Below are 21,369 nucleotides of genomic sequence, written 5' to 3'. Positions count from 1 at the left end.
CACTGTTTTTGGTGGCAGTCATGTGGCTTTTCGTAACTTCTCATTTTACCCTCCAAAACATGCAAGTCCAAGTGGAGTCAACTGGGGGTGGGGGGAATCCAGCTGAAGAAAGCAAGGATATTGATTCATCTTCTCGCCCATAATTTATATATTTAGATTTATATATTGATTTTCTGCCTGAATAAGTAAACGTCCAATAAACCAAAAGTTAACATACTAAGCGCTTCTTAGCTTATGCAAACCTTTTCAGAAAATGCTACTTGTTAATTAAACAATGAACCCATCCTGGCAGTTATCAAGATCCATTTAGCACCTTCAGCATGATGGCAACTCTGCAAAACAGTGTGCTTCTCAACTGGTCAGGGCTTCCGCATGGAGCTGGTCAGCTCTGCAATGTTCAGGAATCATCTTGTGTGACAAACATTCTGAAATAATCCAGGGGAATACATTTGGCAGTCTGAATGTTTTCTCTCCAATTCAACCATTTTAGAAGATTTGCATTTGCCTGCTGAAACATCAAAATCCTCTTAGCAGCAATTTGACATCAGGAGTTTACTTTATCTATTACAAGCCCAGCCCCATCAGTCCTCTTCTCAATACCCCCACTTTTGTAAACATGACCTAGATGTACACAGCAGCATTTAACATACCTAAACTTAGCCAGTCCACCAAACAATTCATCCTATTACAAACTGTAACAGAAGAGCAAGTGGAAGAATGATTGACAGTAGGGGAGTGGGATGGAGACATCTGAAGGCAGCTTTTAATGTTTAATAGATTATTGTGTTTTGATGTCTGTTGGAGGCCTCCCAGAGAGGCTGGGGAGGCCCGGCCAGATGGGCAGGGTATAAATAATATATTATTTATATTATTATTATTATTAAATATTGGGCAGTTAGAGCAAACGACTGGTAAGGAATGCTGCTTGGAAAATGGCAGAGTTGTGGTTGCAAAGGAAGCAGAGGGAAAGGGGGGATGAAACGGGAATAATAATGAAACCATATGTAAGAGTTGGAATAACAATTATGAAGGGTCAGTAAATCAGAACTCAATAATTCTGAATAAAATGACCACTTCTGAACATTATGTTCCTAAATAAATATAAGCTAATGTTTTAATTGTACCGTACTGTATTGTGATGGACTTCCATTTCATGCAAAGAAGTATCTGAAGAAGTGTGTATGCACACGAAAGCTCATACCAATGACAAACTTAGTTGGTCTCTAAGGTGCTACTGGAAGGAATTTTTTTATTTTGTATTGTGTTATGTTCTGGTCGGATTCTGTGATAAATTTATCTCACCCATGTGTCTTGTACAGATGTACTTGCTGGCTGGACTCAGCATAGCTGCAGAGAGACTAACCTTGGTAACGTGAGACAAGCGCTTCTTATTGGGGGGGGGGGGGTCCCAGAAATGTCACAATATGCTTATCAGCAAGTTTGGCTTACTGCACACAGTATATAAATATGCTAAGATTAAGGCTGCCAGTCAGTAAGATTATATATGTTAATGAGGTCTGGCCACAATGGCCTTTCACATCTCCAAGGTCAGTGAAAGAAAGCACTTTTCTTCTCTATAAACTAGACTGCATTGTACTTTGATAGCAAAGGTTCTAACTTCAAACACATATATCCCAGAATTGGAGTCTATGCTGATCATGACGCTTCACAATTGCTGTTTATGACATCTACAGTGGCAGAAATCCCATATTCTGACACCTCAGCATGGCAGTTAAGCCATATTGTATCCATATGTAGCTATGGGCCAGAGATTGAGAAGAAATGAATTGCCTAGGGCTGCCCAATGAGTTTGTAACTGGAGTTTGCTTCTGGAACTCTTAAATTTATTATCACCATCCAAAGAATTTATATACAGTAAAGTTAAACCAGATTCAGACTCGATTCAGGAGCAAAGCTACTGCCAGCTGAGCCAGCCCAAGCCTAGCAGAGGGAGAACAAGACTTTTAAATATAGTTTGACTTGCATTACCCTTTTTGATGATGCAAATTCTGCCAGTTTGCCAGGACATGTGAACAGAACTAGGATCCACCTTAAGTTCCCCCTGCCAAGTCCTGTCCTCACCATGTCTGCTTTTGAAGATTTACACAAGTCTCAGTTCAGACAGCTTCAGCACCCCTGGCTAAGTTGCTTTGGTGTATCTTCAGCTGAGCCACAGCTGGGGACACAGCCAGAAAGGTGCTACATCCTAACTTGCTCATCCTGGTGGATCTTTAGGACTGCCCCCTAACAGGTTCCATTAAAAGGTTCTTGCTTGTCTCCTTTAATCAGCCCCTGATCAGTTTCAGGTAAAACTATAAACATTGTGCAAAACATTGCAGCTGTCAGTTCTGCTAACGTGCTGCTGCTTTAAGATTTGCAAGCACAAAAGCTTGCAAAATAAAAGCACCCACTCTTTTTTCTATAAATTATGATTAGACATAGCTCAATAACTACCTTTGTGGATTAGACAATGGTCCATTTAGTACAACATTCTGTGTCTAACAGCTGCTGGCCACAAGCATGGCATTTCCTTGTCAATTAGCAATTCTGTATTTATATTTTGCTTTTCTATTCAAGACAGATCTCCCCAGTGGTTAATTAAAAACAATCCATTAAAAGGACCTTTCACCTTGACACAGCCTTTCCTAACCTGGCACCCTCCAGATGTTCTTATCTACAACTCCATCAGGCTCAGCCAGCAAAGTTGATGGTCAGGGCTGATGGGAGCTGTAGTCTAAAACATCTGGATGACATCTGTCAGGGAAGGCTGCTGCCCTAGCACTGAAAAATGTCAATAGTATCTCTAGGCATTTTCTTTCACTGTGAATACTTGTGGAATCCTAATGCTTTTTCAGTTTCAACAGCACACCAAGGGAGACCAGGCTGTCTAAAAATGCTCTATAAAATCTTGACTTTCAGGAGACCTCTCAACTTTCTACTTGCTTTTCTAACTACAAAATGACATTATTTACTCTTGTCTTCAATCTTACTACATCATCTCTTTGTAACTGTGGCTCAGCCCTAACTTTACTATAATGCTAGTTACTGGTAGGTAGCCGTGTGGTCTGCCGTAGTCAAAACAAAATTAAAAAATTCCTTCCAGTAGCACCTTAGAGACCAACTAAGTTTGTCATTGATATGAGCTTTCATGTGCATGCACACTTCTTCAGATACACTGAAACAGAAGTCACCAGACATATATAGTGAGAGGGTGGGGAGGGGTATTACTCAGAAGGGTGGTGGGAATATAGAGACATTAGATTCTTATCTCATTATACATGCTAAAGCTATCTTTAGCCATCTCACCCCTTGCTTCTTCCTGTAAGACCAATTGCAGTTGTCAACAGTCATCAACAGGTTTACCACACCTATCAGCCAATCACCCATTCCCACCACCCTTCTGAATAAAACCCCTCCCCACCCTCTCACTATATATAAGGGTCTGGTGACTTCTGTTTCAGTGTATCTTAAGAAGTGTGCGTGCACACGAAAGCTCATACCAATGACAAACTTAGTTGGTCTCTAAGGTGCTACTGGAATGAATTTTTTGTTTTGTTTTTACTGTAATGCAACTTTCATTTTTGTCCATAATCCTGTAGCTTAGTTTGTAATTCACCACCTTTGACTCAAACCCTTTAACCATTTTAACCAAACAGATTATCTTCCCTAATTTCTTATCTTTCTCCCTGCATTTTCAGCAGTTTTCCCTCATTTTGTTTCAACTTTTCTTCTGACACTTCTCATAATTTTCCCTTTCCATTACCTTTATTTTCCACCGCAAACATTCATTTGAAAGTATAGCCCAAACATCTTCAGTAGCGAATCCTCAATAATTAGAAGCTCTGAGCTGAATCCAGAGCTAGGCTGTTCCCAAAAGCCGTATTTATTGATCAGTAATCCCAATTTGTTTGCACAAAGTTTGTGGTAAGGTTATACAACACCTGTTGTTTATTCACCATTCATTCTGGTTTGTTTGTGGTAAAGTCACATGATGTCACATACAGCAATTGTTACCTCACAGTTACCAGTTCATTTCCCTATCAATTTATTTACTGCAAAAGTCTATACCTGAAAAATAACATGTCTGGAAGTGGCTTAAGTTATATTTTGAGAAGACCCACTGAAATCAGTGGGACTTACAAAAAATAAAAGTAAAATTCCTTCCAGTAGCACCTTAGAGACCAACTACGTTTGGTATGAGCTTTCGTGTGCATGCACACTACTTCAGATACACTGAAACAGAAGTCACCAGACCCTTATGTATGGTCAGTCCTGCAAGACCAATTGCAGTCGTTAACAGTCGTCAACAGGTTTACCACTCCTATTAGCCAATCATCCATTCCCACCACCCTTCTGAGTAATACCCCTCTCCACCCTCTCACTATATATAAGGGTCTGGTGACTTCTGTTTCAGTGTATTTGAAGAAGTGTGCATGCACACGAAAGCTTATACCAATGACAAACTTAGTTGGTTCTCTAAGGTGCTACTGGAAGGAATTTATTTATTTATTTTTTGTTTCGACTACATCAGACCAACACCTACCTGTAACTAGTTCTGTTGAGTTCACTGTGTCTGAATTCAACCCTGTACTCCTGCAATGTTTTTATAATGGTTCCAGCTTCCCCAACACATTTTGATATTGTAATTTATTTTACCTGCTGAAGAGTCTAGGTCAGGCATCCCCAAACTGTGGCCCTCCAGATGTTTTGGCCTACAACTTCCATGATTCTTAGCTAACAGGACCAGCGGTCAGGGAAGATGGGAACTGTAGTCCAAAACATCTGGAGGGCCACAGTTTGGGGATGCCTGGTCTAGGTTTATCTGCTATTGTAGAGATTCTATATTAAGTAAAACTACATAGCTGATCATGAACCAAACTGGAGAAATAATTTTTTAAAAGATTCAATTATGAATACGTTGTGCCTAAATAACTCCTTATCTTATTCCTTAATCCACACAAATTAACAATATTGTAAGAATAACATCGGACTGTATCGGGTTAAAGGCCCCTCTAGACCAGCATCCTGTTCTCATAGTGGCCAACCAGATGCCCACAAAATCAATAATAATACTGATTAAGCATTAAGACACTGAATGTTTCCATAACAGCCAAGTCAGAAACTGCTTAGAGGTTTTCTTACAACCAAGCAGTATATAAAATGCTAAACAAACAAATTGTTAAATAAATAAATAAATCAGTCAGCAGCCATAAAAATCTGCATCAATAGTACTGGTAAATTCTGCAGTAGTAAGGTCAATAGTGGAGTCAATAGTAACAATAAATTCAATTGCAGAAAAAAATATTGTTGATTAGTAGTCATAACATTGAAAAGATTAGTTGTTATAATAAATTTAACAGCTATAGTAATTTTGTGAGTTCGCAGCAGTAAATCAATTATATCAGTGAGCAGTAAGTAGAGGTTTCAGTTGAGCGGCACCAATTAGAAATAGTTGTAATGTTTTGACCCCAACTGGGTAGAAAAGATGCATACTGTACAATATAGGCACTTCATTTGACTATGGAAGAATTGTACTCACACATAGTATCTTTACTCACTGTAATTAATCATTGTCCACAAGCTTTTTCTTTCATTCACCTTTAAATACAAGACCTTGCTTCAGCATTCACTCTTCCTATATAACTATGTAAGAGCTACCAGTAGAGGGAGCAGAAATTCGCTTTTTCACCAATCAAGTTAGAGAACCTCCTAAAGCTTATGGATGCAGTCCTCCCAAGCACTGTACTGTATTGACTTTTCCACAGCACCCATTACAGTACTCAGTTTTCAAGTGTGCACTTATGTCTGCCCTTGCACTGCTGCTGGAGAGATCCCCAAGGCACTTCCTCAGTACCAGACAAGTTATTCAAGGTAAGGACCCAGAAGTCCCGTCGTCGTCCCCCCCCAAACACCCACTGCTGGCTGCTTCAGACCCCCTTTGCCTCGTAAAGGATCAATCAGGCTGTGATCCCCAAATCAGCCTTGCAGAGGAAATAGCTTGACAGGGCTGGTTACTGCTCCTGCATAGATATCCCAAGGCACTACCTTTAAAATATTTGTACCCTGCTGTTTTACCCAAGGAAGATCTCCATGATGGCTGGCACTATTTAAAACGATTCTACAGTGGTGCCTCGCTTAACGAATGCCCTGCTTAATGAAATTTCCGCTTAACGAAAGGATTTTTCGAGCGGAGGTTGCCTCGCTAGACAAATGAAAATTCGTCTAGCGAATCGCGGTTTCCCATAGGAATACATTGAAATTCAATTAATGCGTTCCTATGGGCAAAAAAACAATGCGAAAAAAATTCAATGCATTCCTATGGGACTCACTAGACGAATTTTTTCATTATAAGAAAAGACCCGTGGAACGAATTAAATTCATCTAGCGAGGCACCACTGTATTCAAATAGTTAAACGCATATCAACACTAACATACAAGAGGAGCAGCCAGTTAATCAAATCAAAATCACCTTAGCAAAAATGAAGGTTTTTAAGTGGCCCAGCAAAACATAATAATGTATATTTTTTGAGAATGAAGCCAGATCCTGTTCTTCCACTTGATCTAAAGGTGGTATCACATGAAGTAAGGCCTCAGAAGAAGATCTTAATATATGGGATGATATTTAAAGGAGTTGGTTGCTATTTATAGCAAAACTCCTGTGATCATGATCAATAGAAACCTGCCTATGAGTCATATATGCAAACTCTTGTTTACCAATACTGTATAAAAATCTGCAATAAGCTTTCAAGTCGCAAAACCAGTTTAAAACTACAGGCTTTAATTTCTTTCCTCATTGAAGTCTAGTACAGGGCCAAGCAACAGCTGCTGAGATTACGAAAGATTGAGAGGCGAGGAAAACCGGAAGCAGAATTCTGTGACAGGACTGTGGGCTCAGTTTTGCTGCCGGAAATGGATTCCTGGGATGAGCACTGTACAGTATTCTTTGATTCTATGTTAACCACACACACTCCATTGGCCACCATCTGACTGCAACTGGAGGACCTCATTTTGGAATTATTATTACAGTATATATATAAAAAGATTTCACAATGCTTAAGTATGTCATCCCGTTGTCTAGTAGAAACAGGAGTATTTCTTTACATAGCTTTTTATAGAAAAGGGAAGCAGGAAGACACAGTAACACTGGCAAGTTTAAGGGGTGCTATAATTATGCATTCATTTTTGTGTTTTTCTTTGATTTGATGATCTGGGCATAACTCCTAAAGCAAGCTGTCTTTAGTAAACTACAACAGCAGCAAAGGGGCCAATGAAATTGAAGAAAAAACAGTCTGCTGCAACTTTTTGCAGTTCTGCTTATAAATGTTTGCAACTTGCCAGTTCTAATTTCAGTGTCTGCCACCACCTCCCTACAGAGTGACAACTTGTTTCCCTATTCCAAGTCCAGCCCAACTGGCTAACTTCTAGAGGTTTCCAGCTGTTTCTACTGTTTTCCAAGGAAGAACATTTGATGTCAAAACGCAAACTGCTAGAATTTCCTTTCCTGTAGAGGTCCTTTCCAATACCAGACCTTTGTTCTCTATTTTACATGCAAATGTGAGGAGCCCTACACCAAGGATCTCCATAAAACTGGAGTGCCACTGGAAGGAGAGCTCCAGGATGTAAGACATTTTCTTTACCTTTTATCTAAAGGAAAACACTTCCTCTCTTCCTATCTACCTCCATACCACTAACTGATATGATTCCAGTTAGAGGTAGGTAGCCGTGTTGGTCTGCCGTAGTCGAAACAAAATTTTAAAATTCCTTCCAGTAGCACCTTAGAGACCAACTAAGTTTGTCATTGGTATGAGCTTTCGTGTGCATGCATAACTTCTTCAGAAACGATTCCATATTTTAAAAAAACAACTTTCCATTTTACAACAAAGCACATCTGCGGTCATCCCACTGTATGCTCACAGTGCCAGGAATAAGAGCAGGCATCACTGTTTTCCAAGCTGCTACACTTGGAAACTCATGGGTGGCTGTATATAAATTTGGTTGTTATACTCTTCCCCAGAAAAGAACATGTTTAGACTTGAAAATACTTGATTCCAACTTAATGTGCTTTGCATGGTAGCCCCAGTCACCCAAGCATCCCATTTTATGAAAACTTGCCAACATACATCAGACAAGCAGCCATTTCTAACACTTGAGAGTCTATGTATACTTTAATCAACAAATACATTACTCTACTTCAGGCAGTAACCACTTTCCTCACCACATCAATTAAAAACAAACCGCATGCACTAGTAAATTCCTAGAGAAGTAGCCATGTTGCAGGAGGAAAGCAGAGTCTCATTTAATAAAAATAATAAATATCTAACAAATAATTATAAGGGAATGGCATCAGAACTATTCAAAATTGTGATTTAAAAATCACATGACACTTTAAAGACTACCAGATGTGTTGTGGCATACATTTTTTGTGGACTAGAGCTGACTTCAACTGAGGAAGTGAGCTCAAGTCCATGAAAACGTATGCCATGTTTTTATGTGTGCTATAGCAGACTAACAGCTACACCTCTGGAATTGAAGATCTGGAGCATATTTTTAAATTTTTCATCTTACCCACAAAAAGAACAAGCACCTGGAGGAATATCTATTAATAGATGTATGGTACTGCAACCAATCTATTTTTGTGGATGGAATAGAGCCATGAAGATGCCCCCATCCACTTTGAATCCAACTCTTCCCCAAAACTTTCATGGGAAAACGCCAGGGTTTAACCCCTGCATAGGTCATGACAAACTTGTTTTCCTCTTCAGACCACTCTAGTAGAGCATTCTGCTCCCTTCATAGAAATAAGAAATAGTACTTCTCATCATGCCTAGAATATTGAACTAAAGTCTATACTGCCCCTAAACATAAGGGATTTGTGAATGCTTCATCTTAGCTTTCCTCATCTTCTTTTCTCTTTCCCCCTCTGCTAATAAAGGAAAAAAAGATGGTTCAATTCCTTCTTAACCCTCATACACCTGAAAACTGCAAACCTAAATAGCCTTTTCAGGAAAAGATCCATTAACCACGAGGACCAGGCAGAACCTTCATGTGCAAACGCAGGATAACTCAATACCAGATGCAGGGGAAACAACAATAAAGGAGGCCTGTTGCCGCTGTGCCCCGCATTATGAGCTCTCCAGAGACAACTAAATGACCATTTGTTGGATACAGGGTGCTGCAGGGAGATGAAACAGAAGATGAAATATTGGTCTAATCCAACAGGCTGCTTCTTCTGTCATGAACAATTAAAGTACGGGTAAACCATTTCAAAATTAATAAAGTGGGGGGATAGTGTAAGAGAATGAGACAAGAAGAAGACTGGAACAGATCTATCCTCCTCCAAACAAAAATACCTGAAGGCAGGGAAGGGGTCCCCTTTTGCCACCATCCAAAGAGAAGCAAGTTCCGTTATGTGAGGCAACATCAGAGAAGATTTTGTGAAGCTGAATTCAGTTTGCTGTAACAGAGACTCTCTTGGGTCATCCAAATAGCCCTGTTGACAATCAGCTATTCTTTATTGTTTATTATGAATCCTTTGCACAGTGATGACCCGTAACCTTGTGTATTTTCTTAAAAAATAGTAATAATGCTGGGCTACCATCATCTATTTGATACTTATATGACTTTTCCTACCTGTTTATGACTTGTTTGTTTGTTTTAAAAAACCCAGCAACAATGAATGGCCCATTATTTGAGGTGACAATGAGACTTGAAAGAGACATCGAACCTGTCACCTTCACACTGGGATGGTTTGGGCCAGGGGAGAAGGAAAGGAAGAAAAGAGAGAAGATCCAGAACAGCAGAAAACAGGCCCAACTTTTGAGCAGTAGGATGTGAGCTGGGGGGGGGGGGTGCAGGTAAGACAGAAAATACATAAATACATAAAATGGAAGGGAAGAAATCACAGGAGGAGAAAGGAGGATTTTTAAGGCACCTTCAAAGGGAAAGGTAGGCAAGGACCTCGCCTTTCCCCTTTGGAGAACCACCATCTTGGGGAGAAATACAGGGGGCAGGGGGAGCTTACCCCCCCAAAAAATCAAGTAAATAAATAAAAATACTTAACTAAAAGTAGAAATTTTGACAGATTTTTCTGAGCACTCAGGATCAAAAGAAAGCCATTTAAAGACGACTGGGAAACATTTATTGAATATGTCGAAAATACTGTAACTGTACAAGCTGAAAACGTTTGCAGCATTAAGATAAATTCAATCTTTGATGGATGTAAAAGTGGAAAACTGACTTGAATGGTTACGGTAAAAATATGCAGGTACATGTATATGACATGTAAAATGAACCATGGAAAGAGAAGAAGGGAAGTCATTGGATCATTTCAAAGTTTGTTATTTGGAAATGTAAAATTGGGAAACTTAATAAAAATGATGACCAAGAAAAAAAGAAAAAGCCGTTTGAAACAACTGTCGTTGGGACATTTCGTTCTGAATCTGCTAGACAGAATCCGACAGAGGATGATGACAGGTGGGTGTCCCGTCTCCCCCCCCCCCTCCGGCCGTCCTTAAAGACAAAACCCAACGTAAATAAACGGCTACGCCCGGGATTCGAACTCGCGACCCTGCCATCGAAACCGTTAACGCCACACACGCGCACGCGCCAACCGCCGTTCCTCCGCCTCGCCTCTTACCTGGGGGTATTGGGGGGTGGGCCTGTCTCCTCACAAGAAATCCGCGTCAGAAATCGGACCCCCAATAAGGCGAGGAAGTGGAGGGGGGAGTACCAAAAAGTTTAAACGAATAAAAAAAGAGGCAAAACGTCGACGAAGGTCTCCCAGGAAACGGCGGCTTCGAGAGAGAGAGGGAGAGCGCGAAGAACTAAAAACCAAACGCCTCCCGAGCTTTCTGGATGTCGGCGCGCGAGGGGCGCCGCGCGAGCTTTTATAAGTTAACTCCGGCCCAGGGCCACGCCTCCTCCGGGAGCGCCGCGCCCCTCGCTCGCGCCCACCTTTGAATGCAACGCCTCGGGCGTGGCCACGCCCTCCTCCCGCCCACTGGAAGGAAGACTGGACCACACGCACGTCTCTCTTTCTCCCCCCCCCCCCCGCGGCTCCTTCTCCTCCTCCTAGCCACGCCTATCGTTCTAGCTCCGCCCCCTCCGCAATCTCACCGAAGGAATCAACCTGTTGCTGCGCGGAGCCCCTTTCGCGGGCCCTTTGCGCGGCTTTTTTCCCGCGGGCATCTGCATAAATGCAGTTTTCGCTTGCTTTGCCTGTTCACAGCAGCTCCGATTCCTCCTCTTCTTGCCCAGGAGCCGGGCTGGGAGAATGCAAAAAAGCAACAGCTAAAGCGTTGCAGAGAGAGGCTTGCAAACTTTGAAAGGCGATGCCTGCATGCGCGCGCTAGTTTGGAAAGGCTTCTTAGCCCGTCCCGTTGAATTAAACCGGGAGTTACTCCAGAGTAAACGGGCAGAGAGGGTATTGCAAAGTGCAAACAAAACAAAAGCAGAACGACAGCAACTGGGCGTGCAGAGAGGATTGCGAATTAAAAGGCAGCGCCTGCGCGCGCTTATTTTGAAAAACCAGCTTCAGTTCTTCTGTGGGGGAGATTTAGCTTTCCAGTAGAAACAAAAGCGAGGAGGATCCGGACTGCACATTGTTATCATTCAGGTTATTGGAAGACCCCCACCGTAGCATTCAAGTGGGACTTGCCTACGAGTCAACGCACCCAAGGATCGGGCAAGGCACAAGAAAAATAGAAAGCGCTCGCTTGTAGCGGTTTGTGCGTCAAACTTTCCAGGATTTTAAAGTTCCCCACTTAACCTCTTCCTTTGATACCGCATGTGTGGCAGGTGAATGGTGGATTTTAGCACAGACATTTTATTAATCTGTTGCACTGAATACCACGTTTTGCTCCAAAGAGTGCAGCGTGGTCTAAAACCGTAGAATTATAGAATTTTAGAGTTGGAAGGGAACCTGAGGATCATCTAGTCCAACCCCTTGAAGTGCAGGAATATGCAGTTGTCCCTTTCGGGGACCGAACCTGCAACCCTGGGCATTATCAGCACTGCTCTAACCAACTAAGCTATCCAAGCTCTGTAGCTGGTTCTCCGCTCTCTCCACTTTATGCTCACAACCACCCTGCGAGGTAGGTTTGGGTGAGAGGCAGTGAAGGGACCTGGATCACACAGCGACCTGCCAATGACAGGTAGAGGCTAGTTATGTCCCCATCCTCCTTACTGCGGTTTACAAGGGCAAAATTGAGGCTAAGATGGGGGACAGCAGGCAACTAACCCACCACACACACCTCCCACTCCCCAGGCCATCTATAAGTAAAAAGGAACTGATAATATCTTGCCCAAAAGCATCTCAGAAAACAAGCAGTGGATGCCAGGACAAAATTAAAGTGTATGGGTGGTGGTGGGGAGAATGAAAATACACAATTCCTTGCTGGACAACACAATATTATACTTTCCTTTCAGTATTCCTACTTTGCGGACTGTGTGAACTGTTTATATATCCTGCTATTGGCCAACTGAGGGTTTCCCCCCCCCCCCCATGGTAGCAAGAAGGGAAGCAGCCATCACACTAAGTGTTTGCTCCAATTTTAAACAGAGCTGTCCATGCAAATCGTGCTCAAGTGGTCCTGATATATATAGCTTGTAGGCAGGAAAACATTTTTTTCCTGGAAATATTTTATCTGTTCTGATAGCGCAAATCTTTACGAATCCTCTCCCAAGAGGGATGGCCACCAAGTTAGAATGTTAGGCAAATTCACAGGGGATAAGTTTCAAATCCTATTGCATAAACAGAGCTCATTCTGTTCACGCAACAACTTAGTTGAATTCTGTCCACAATCACCAGAGTCCTAGCTAGGCAAAGCATTTTTTACAGATTAAATCAGAATGGCTGCAATGTATGTATGGGCTATGCGTCGGTGTCTGACAATGACATCTGTACTCCACTTTTTTGCTCTGAAAGGCCCCTAAAGCAGGGAGCAACATATTGGTACAAAATGAAAAATAAAATAAACAGAAAGCAATTGATCAATATAAAACAGCAAAATCAGCAGGTGCCCACTCATTGCATGTGCAAACCGTGTTTTGTGGTCTCACGGCAGACACAGGTGATCACTGCCACTCTTCCCAGTGGGTCTTGCTCCAATGAGGCAGTTGCGAGGACTGAAGGATCCCGCCTTCCCGTCGCTTTCTAAGTCTCCTCCCCCTGAGACTCCTTCATCTTGACTGCCTTTGCTCTGCCCTCTTCATACCTCTTTGGGTTCTGGGAGACCACATGGAGAGGGCAGCTGGTTGCAGCAGGAGAGGAAGACTCCCTGGCTTCTTCAGAAGGCCTCCTGATCTCTGCCTCTTGACCATCCTACCTCCTTTCCAGCCTCCACTTCTTCCTCTGATTCTGGACTGCTTTCTGCCACACCCTCTTCCTGCTCACTAAGCCCTGTTGTCTTCAGCTTCCAACACCTCCTCGTCCCAATCTTCACCCTCTGACCACAAATCATCATCTCATCACCAATCCACTGGCTCTGAGTATTCTTCCCCTAGGGGTTTCCTTTGAGGTTCCTGGGCTGGTGCTTCTCACCACTCCTCGGCATCCAGTCAGTTCCATAGTATCTAGATTCCCCATCAGGGCCAGCATTCCACTGCCCGTCTCAAAATAAATAGGCTACCCTCCCCCCCAACCCGGGAAAGTAGCTATTGCTACTCTTCACTGGCTGGGTTAGCTGGCTGAACTTCCAACTCCTCCGATAGGCAGCTGTTCTGCCAAAGTAGTAGAAAAGATTGCAGCCACCTCCCACCTTCCAGGAGAGGAAATTCCACAGCTTCAGGGCCACTGTCAAAAAGGCCATGTTCGCTCTCACTGTCAGTTGGGCCTCTGACAATGCCAGGACACAAAGCACGTCCTCTGCTGGTGGGCTCGACGGAGGGACAGCATCACATGGCAGAAGAGTGTAAGATGCATTCATTTCCCTGGATGAACAAACAGACCTTTTTCGCCCAAAGCAAGGTACATGCCCTCTCCTCCTTCACCAGTCCTAAAGCTCTCTAAATTATAAGAACAACAACATAGATGGTGGGTCAAGGCACACTCTGGCATGAGAATTAGAAACAGATCTGGAGGAGTAATGGCAACTGAAAATGATGAAATATGCAGAGCTAGCAGGGTAAGAGAACAAAAGGAATAGACGAAATAAAATATGCAGTTAATTTTGAAAGTACAAGGAACCATGGAAGGAGAAGAAGGGAAGTCGCTGGATGTACTGTTGTGGAAAATGTATACCTGAAAATTTGAGATATAGATATATACAGTAGATAGGAGAATAAGAAAAGGATCTGGGTTCCTCCAAATTCAGACTTCATCCGTGGCTGGAAAAATTTCCTCCTTGGAAACCACAACTGGAATAAAAGTTTCCACGGTGAAAACAAAAATAAGATTGTCTTGGTTTCGGGTGTTATTACTAATCCGGGTCAGTGAGAGTTCCTTTTGAGTTGGGATGGGAGGAAGATGACCTTGCTTGAAACTTGTTCAGAGATCTGTTAAATCTTCACTTACTCCTGGCTGGGTAACAGCTAGACGTGGTAACATGCTGCTAGGAGGATGTGGGACCTTGCTCCTCCTGATGAAGGCTGCCAACCCATGGGAAGGAGAGGCAGAGATAACACACAAAAAACGCAACCACCTGTGCTTGGAACAGCCGCTTGATCTGCAGAAATCAACTGCACTTGTGAAGCAACCTTATACTGGGCCAGTTTGCACCAAACACTAAAGATAGCTTAGCACTGTGTACACAAACTAGATTGAGCCTCAGTGAAGCCTTGGGGGTCACTCCTCCATTACTGATACAAATCCTAGCTTTTCATTAAGTACAAACTAACTCTTGATTCAAACCGAATCATGGGCTATGAAGATTGTGCACCTAACTCTAAACCAGCCTTCATCAAGTTTTGTGCTACAACTCCCATCACCCCGAGTTCTGCTTCCTGGGGCTGATGGGAGTTGTAGTCCAAAATATCTGAAGGGCACCAGATTGATGAAGCCTGCCCTACCCTATCACGCGAGTCATGTTAATTCACTGAGTGCACCAAGTCAAACTATTGTTCCTTCTCATCCACTATTGCATTTTCTTAGTGACAACATACTGCAGTTTGATTGCTAGAAAATTGTAACATCGGATATGTTTACAACAGATGGAAGACTTAAACAAAAACCTGTGTCTGTTTACTCATAGGTAAATCTCCTTGCACCCAGAGGCCTTTAGGAGTGCAACTTGGGATGGCCAACTGCAGGGCTGTCTTAAGATGTGCAAAGAGCCCTCCGGCACCCCCCCCCCCTTTCCCAGAGTTGTCACCCTTTTTTTAAGGGCTGGAGGAGGCGGGCAACGGCTGGAGGGTGGCTCCTCTGGCAGGGAAGAGGCGGAGGCTGCATGCAGTGGCTCCTGGCTCAGCTAGCCGCTTCGTGCCGCGGTGGCCACGGCAGGCAGCATACTGAGCGTGCGGGCCTATGCCAAGCGAGTGAAGGCGCGTGTGCCGCTCCCGCCAAGCGTCAGCTCGGTTTTTTCCCTGTTAGCCTTCTGCCGCCCCACAGAATCCAACACCTGCAGGCTAAAAGGGAAAAAACTGAGTCAACACTCGGCGGGGGCGGCGCACGCACCCTCGCTCACTGAGCGCGCTCGTTCAGTGTTCCACGGACTCTCGCCTGGTGCCTTGGCGCCCCATGCCACTAGCCTCAATGGGTAAGATGGGCCTGGCCAACTGAATAGAAAACGTTTCTGCAACAGTAACTTGAGCAATAGAAGATAATGCATAATAATTATTTTCTTCACAACATGGAGATGAGCCTGTTGTTTGGTTTTTATTTTATATTGGTTTTTTAAAAAACACCAGTTTTTAAAATCTAGGAAGTCATCTGTGCCCCTTGACAACACATAAGCAACAGCAAATTTCTGAGGGCTGTCAACCGAACAGAGACAAATGCCTGGACTGGGTTGCTCTGCGTTGTAGATCACTCACCAGAAAAACAAGGGGCAAGGCTCAGCTGTTTTCATTCATTGGCTGTGCATCCTTGCCAAACAGTCAGCCCTTGTGCTGGTCTATGCCACTGCAGCAGGGAAATATCTTGCAAGGATGGGAAATGTGTGGGTCTCTGGATGTTCCTGAACTACAACCCCTATCAGCCTCAGCAAGCCTGGTCGATAGTCAGGGATTATGGGAGATGTAGTCCAGCCACATCTGGAGGGTCACAGATTGCCCATCCTTGAGTGCAATTCCTTTCTAGGCGATGGCAGCAGTGGGAAAAGTTGAGCTTCCCATTTCCCCTGCAAAAGAGATTTCCACTCTGTAACTATCACGAGCTGCGAAGCGGCAAGTCAGATTGCAGAACAATAGATGAACACAGAAACTCTTCCCCATTAGGATATTTTGCTTTTTTCAAAAAAAGTTGCACCGTTCACACCCCAAACAATTAGCTACTCTGCACAAGTAACTCTGGAGTTTTCCATTTATTCATAATGATGCTGCAGTTGGCGAGTGTTTAACTAGACAGCATATTGCAAGTTGAATGAGATGTTTGCTCAGCCATGTCTCGGTTAAGCACGAGTCTGTTATGGGGACCATACTGTTTACAGAACATGCCACCGTTTATGACTCAGCACAGCTTCTCTTGATACGGTTGCCACAGGGAGACAATGTAAAATGCTGAAGATTCACTCCATGGATTCACGCCACTCACGTGAAAGCAAATTCATGGGGTTTCCATGTGCCAACCACATCTTTAATTTTCAGCACCATGAATGGAAGAGGGAATTCTCATTGCTGTTTGGGTCCATTCATGTCGTTATACAATACTTAATAATCACAATTTTATTATTTGTCCCCCGCCCATCTGACTGGAAACCCCAGCCACTCTGGGCGGCTTCCAGCAAATATAAAAACATGATAAAACATTAAAAACTGCCTTGAACCTCAGTTTGGAAGAAAGCTGTGATAGAAATGCATTTGATAAATTAGCAACAACTTGTTGTTTGTCATCCTGGGCTCCTTTGGGAGGAAAGATGGGATGTGAATCTCCATCATTCTGCCCGGAAACTGAGGTCTAGCACCGAGGGCCTTCTGGCAGTTCCCTCGTTCCGAGAAGCCACGTTGCAGGGAACTAGGCAGAGGGCCTTCTCGGTGGTGGCGCCTGCCCTGTGGAATGCCCTCCCAACAGATGTCAAAAGGGAAAACTACCACCAGACTTTTAGAAGACATCTGAAGGCAGCCCTGTTCAGGGAGGCTTTTTAATGTTTAATAGATTACTGTGTCCTATTTTTCTGTTGGAAGCCGCCCAGAGTTGGAGACCCAGCCGGATGGGCGGGATATAAATAATAAATTGTTGTTGTTGTTGTTGTTGTTGTTGTTAGAAAGACAGGTGTCTTGATTTTATTGTAAAAATGTTTGCATCGGTGGAAATTAAACCCCTCTTTAGTGCCAGGAGCCTGAAGCAAATCCTACTCCTTCCTCTTTTTTAAAAACAACAAAGCTGGATTTCCTCTCGAACCATCTAGTTTGAGCCTAGCATGTCACCATAGCCTGGGGGGAGCTGACATCTACACAGCAGATCAATTGCCCTTTTAACAAACACCCATTGCAGATCCATAGGGAGGAGGATGACCTCAATTACAGTACTCGCATCGAAATAATTTCACTATGGAATCAAAGCTGCCAGGAACAACAACAACAACACTCCTCCCTCGAGGGCTGCCATGGCATGCAAGAGCCCTATTCTGCTCTTCGAATCAGAGACTCACCTGCAGTTGCTCACGTCCCTGCCGAAGAAGTTCCCGCCTCGAGTTTTGAAGCCAACCCGCTTCCGGCAGGTTCTCCTGACTAGTTTCAGAAAGAGTTTGCAGGAGGGGGTGTCTGCTGCTTCCATTGCTGGGCGATGCAGAGGACGACCAGGGGTGAAAGGGGTCTTCTACTATCTACCAAATGGTTCAGGAGTGCTGGCTGTGCACCTCTTTGAAAGCTACGCTGTAGCTCTTTGCATCAGGGGCACCTGTGCAAAAAAAAACCCTCACATGCAGCCCTTTAGCCTGATTAACAGCTTGCATTCTGGGAATGCTGAGCCCACAATTTCATTGGCTGCCTGTGCCACATTCACAAAACAATGGACTATGTCATCCTCTGCCTGGATCCTCAAAAAGGGACATGCTATATCTCATGTCCTCATAGAATCATAGAATCATAGAGTTGGAAGAGACCACGAGGGCCATCCAATCCAACCCCCTGCCAAGCAGGAAACACCATCAAAGCATTCTTGACATATGGCTGTCAAGCCTCTGCTTAAAGACCTCCAAAGAAGGAGACTCCACCACACTCCTTGGTAGCAAATTCCACTGCCGAACAGCTCTTACTGTCAGGAAGTTCTTCCTAATGTTTAGGTGGAATCTTCTTTCTTGTAGCTTGAATCCATTGCTCCGTGTCCGCTTCTCTGGAGCAGCAGAAAACAATCTTTCTCCCTCCTCCACATGACATCCTTTCATATATTTGAACATGGCTATCATATCACCCCTTAACCTTCTCTTCTCCAGGCTTCTCTTCTCCTCAATCAATCCAATATACATGCTCTTTTTCTGGAGTAAAAATATGCACAATTGCCTGGAAGAGAGAGAGAGAGAGAGAGAGAGAGAGAGAGAGAGAGAGAGAGAGAGAGAGAGAGAGAGAGCCTTTTCTCTCCCTCTCTCATAATACATGTAGTATATAACCCAATGAGGGCATCCAATGAAGGGGTGCGGAATCTTCGGCTTCCTAGATGTTCAGCAACTACAACTCCCATCAGGGATGATGGGAGTTGAAGTTCACATGATGAAGAGACTGCTTTTGATTCTCTCTGTCCTTCCTGAATTAAATCAAGCTTTCTGTTCACTCTGTGTATGGCATGCTCTCCTCTGCTGTTCTGCCCTGAAATGCTAGCATATTATATTAAATTGCAAGCACAGAACTTTCAGAGTAGGATGGTCAATTGCACCAAGCTTCCTTTTCAGTTAAATCAGAAGTGGGGGACCTTTGGCCCTCCAAATGTTGCTGAACAAACAGCTCCCATCATGCCTGGTCATTGCCCATGGTTGCAAGCATTGATGGGAGTTGTAGTTCAGGAATATCTGGAGGACAAAATATTGTTGTTGTTGTTGTTTAGTCGTTTAGTCGTGTCCGACTCTTCGTGACCCCATGGACCATAGCACGCCAGGCACTCCTGTCTTCCACTGCCTCCCGCAGTTTGGTCAAACTCATGTTGGTAGCTTCGAGAACACTGTCCAACCACCTCGTCCTCTGTCGTCCCCTTCTCCTTGTGCCCTCCATCTTTCCCAACATCAGGGTCTTTTCCAGGGAGTCTTCTCTTCTCATGAGGTGGCCAAAGTATTGGAGCCTCAGCTTCACGATCTGTCCTTCCAGTGAGCACTACACCTTATTGTAGAGGCTGGACAGCTATATCTATCTATTTATCTATATAGAGAGCTAAACTGGTGACTGGGAGTAACCACCATCCATGACCATATAACACCGGTCCTAAAGGATCTTCACTGGCTCCTAGTACGTTTCCAAGCACAATTCAAAGTGTTGGTTGGCTTTAAAGCCCTAAACAGCCTCGGCCCAGGATACCTGAAGGAGCGTCTCCACCCCCATCGTTCAGCCTGGACATTGAGGTCCAGCTCCGAGGGCCTTCTGGCGGTTCCCTCAATGCGAGAAGCGAGGTTACAGGGAATCAGGCAGACAGCCTTCTTGGTAGTGGAACCCTCCCTGTGGAATGCCCTCCCTTCAGTTATCAAGGAAATAAACAACTACATAACTTTTATAAGGCCCCAACCAGAGAAGAATGGATAATCAAGATGATGGACTATGCTGAAATGGCAAAACTGACTGGGAGAATCAGGAACCAAGAAGACAAGAAATTTAATAAAGAATGGAGGGAAGTTTATAGACTACCTTAAAGAGTAGTCTAAAAGGGACCCAGGTGGGACAAAAGGGACCCAGGTGGTGCTGTGGTTAAACCACTGAGCCTAGGGCTTGCCGATCAGAAGGTCGGCGGTTCGAATCCCTGTGACGGGGTGAGCTCCCGTTGCTTGGTCCCAGCTCCTGCCAACCTAGCAGTTTGAAAGCACATCAAAATGCAAGTAGATAACCGCTACAGCGGGAAGGTAAAATAAAAAAATTCCTTCAGTAGCACCTTAAAGACCAACTAAGTTTATATTTTGGTATGAGCTTTCGTGTGCATGCACACTTCTTCAGATAAGCGGGAAGGTAACACACTTCTTCAGATAAGCGCACTTCTTCAGATAAGCGGGAAGGTAAACAGTGTTTCCATGTGCTGCTCTGGTTTGCCAGAAGCGGCTTTGTCATGCTGGCCACATGACCTGGAAGCTGTACGCCGGCTCCCTCGGCCAATAATGCGAGATGAGCGCGCAACCCCAGAGTCGGTCACGACTGGACCTAATGGTCAGGGGTCCCTTTACCTTTTTAAAGAGCACTGTAAACATCTAAAAACATTACCAGGACTGATATAGCACTTGTAATGTATGAATTTTATGGTTAAAATGGGATATAAACAAAATCTGGATGAATATTATAAGATGCAGTAGGAAAAGATTTGCAATGGAAACCATGATGAGGCAGGGGGAAGTCTAAGGATTCAGGGAATCCTATATATGTACAAAATTGATTTTATTTGAATGTAAATGATACATGAAAAAACTGGGAAGAATTTTTTTTGGGGGGGGGAGAACTACATAACTTTTAGAACAGTGTTTCCCAACCTTGTGCCTCCAGATGTTTTCGGACTACAATTCCCATCATTCCTGACCACTGGTCTTGCTAGCTAGGGATGATGGGAGTTGTAGTCCCAAAACATCTGGAGGCACAAGGTTGGGAAACACTGTTTTAGAAGACATCTGAAGGCAGCTCTTTATCAGGAAGTTTTTAATGTTTGATATTTTATTATGTTTTATATATGCTGTAAGCCACCCAGAGTAGCTGGGGAAACCCAGTCAGATGGGCGGGTTAGAAATATCATCATCATCATCTTGAGCAGGCATAGGCAAACTCCGGCCCTCCACATGTTTGGGACTACAATTCCCATCATCCCTAGCTAATAGGACCAGTGGTCAGGGATGATGGGAATTGTAGTCCCAAACATCTGGAGGGCCGGAGTTTGCCTACGCCTGATCTTGAGGATGCTGTAACTCTAGATTCCCTGCATTAAGCAGAGAGTTTGCCTTACCTGACCCCCCCCCCAATTCTTTTAAAGACACAGTTGAGCCCACTGCAAGTCAGCGAGTGTGAAGAGTCAGTTTGGTTCATGGGAACTGCCCCAGAAACTCTCTCCAAGGCTTCCAAAGGCAGTCATGGGGCTTTGAATCACCACTGTGTGCAAGATGT

The 21,369-nt window shown here is 43.8% G+C and overlaps 1 protein-coding gene across 1 annotated transcript in view; it reads right to left on the bottom strand.

Moving 5' to 3' along the window:
- Window positions 1-10,870, bottom strand: part of NDRG1 (N-myc downstream regulated 1) — a 48,319-nt gene extending 37,449 nt beyond the window's left edge. Inside the window, exon 1 of the mRNA XM_035124884.2 lies at window positions 10,637-10,870. The gene's annotated coding sequence lies outside the window, so the exon portion shown is untranslated. The remainder of the gene's footprint in view (window positions 1-10,636) is intronic.
- Between the last annotated feature and the right edge of the window lie 10,499 nt (window positions 10,871-21,369).

The sequence above is a fragment of the Zootoca vivipara genome, chromosome 8 (genome assembly GCF_963506605.1).
Source record: "Zootoca vivipara chromosome 8, rZooViv1.1, whole genome shotgun sequence".
NCBI lineage: Eukaryota > Metazoa > Chordata > Lepidosauria > Squamata > Lacertidae > Zootoca > Zootoca vivipara.
The sequence above is the reverse complement of the archived record's forward strand: the minus strand, read 5'-3'. Positions and strand labels throughout refer to the sequence as shown.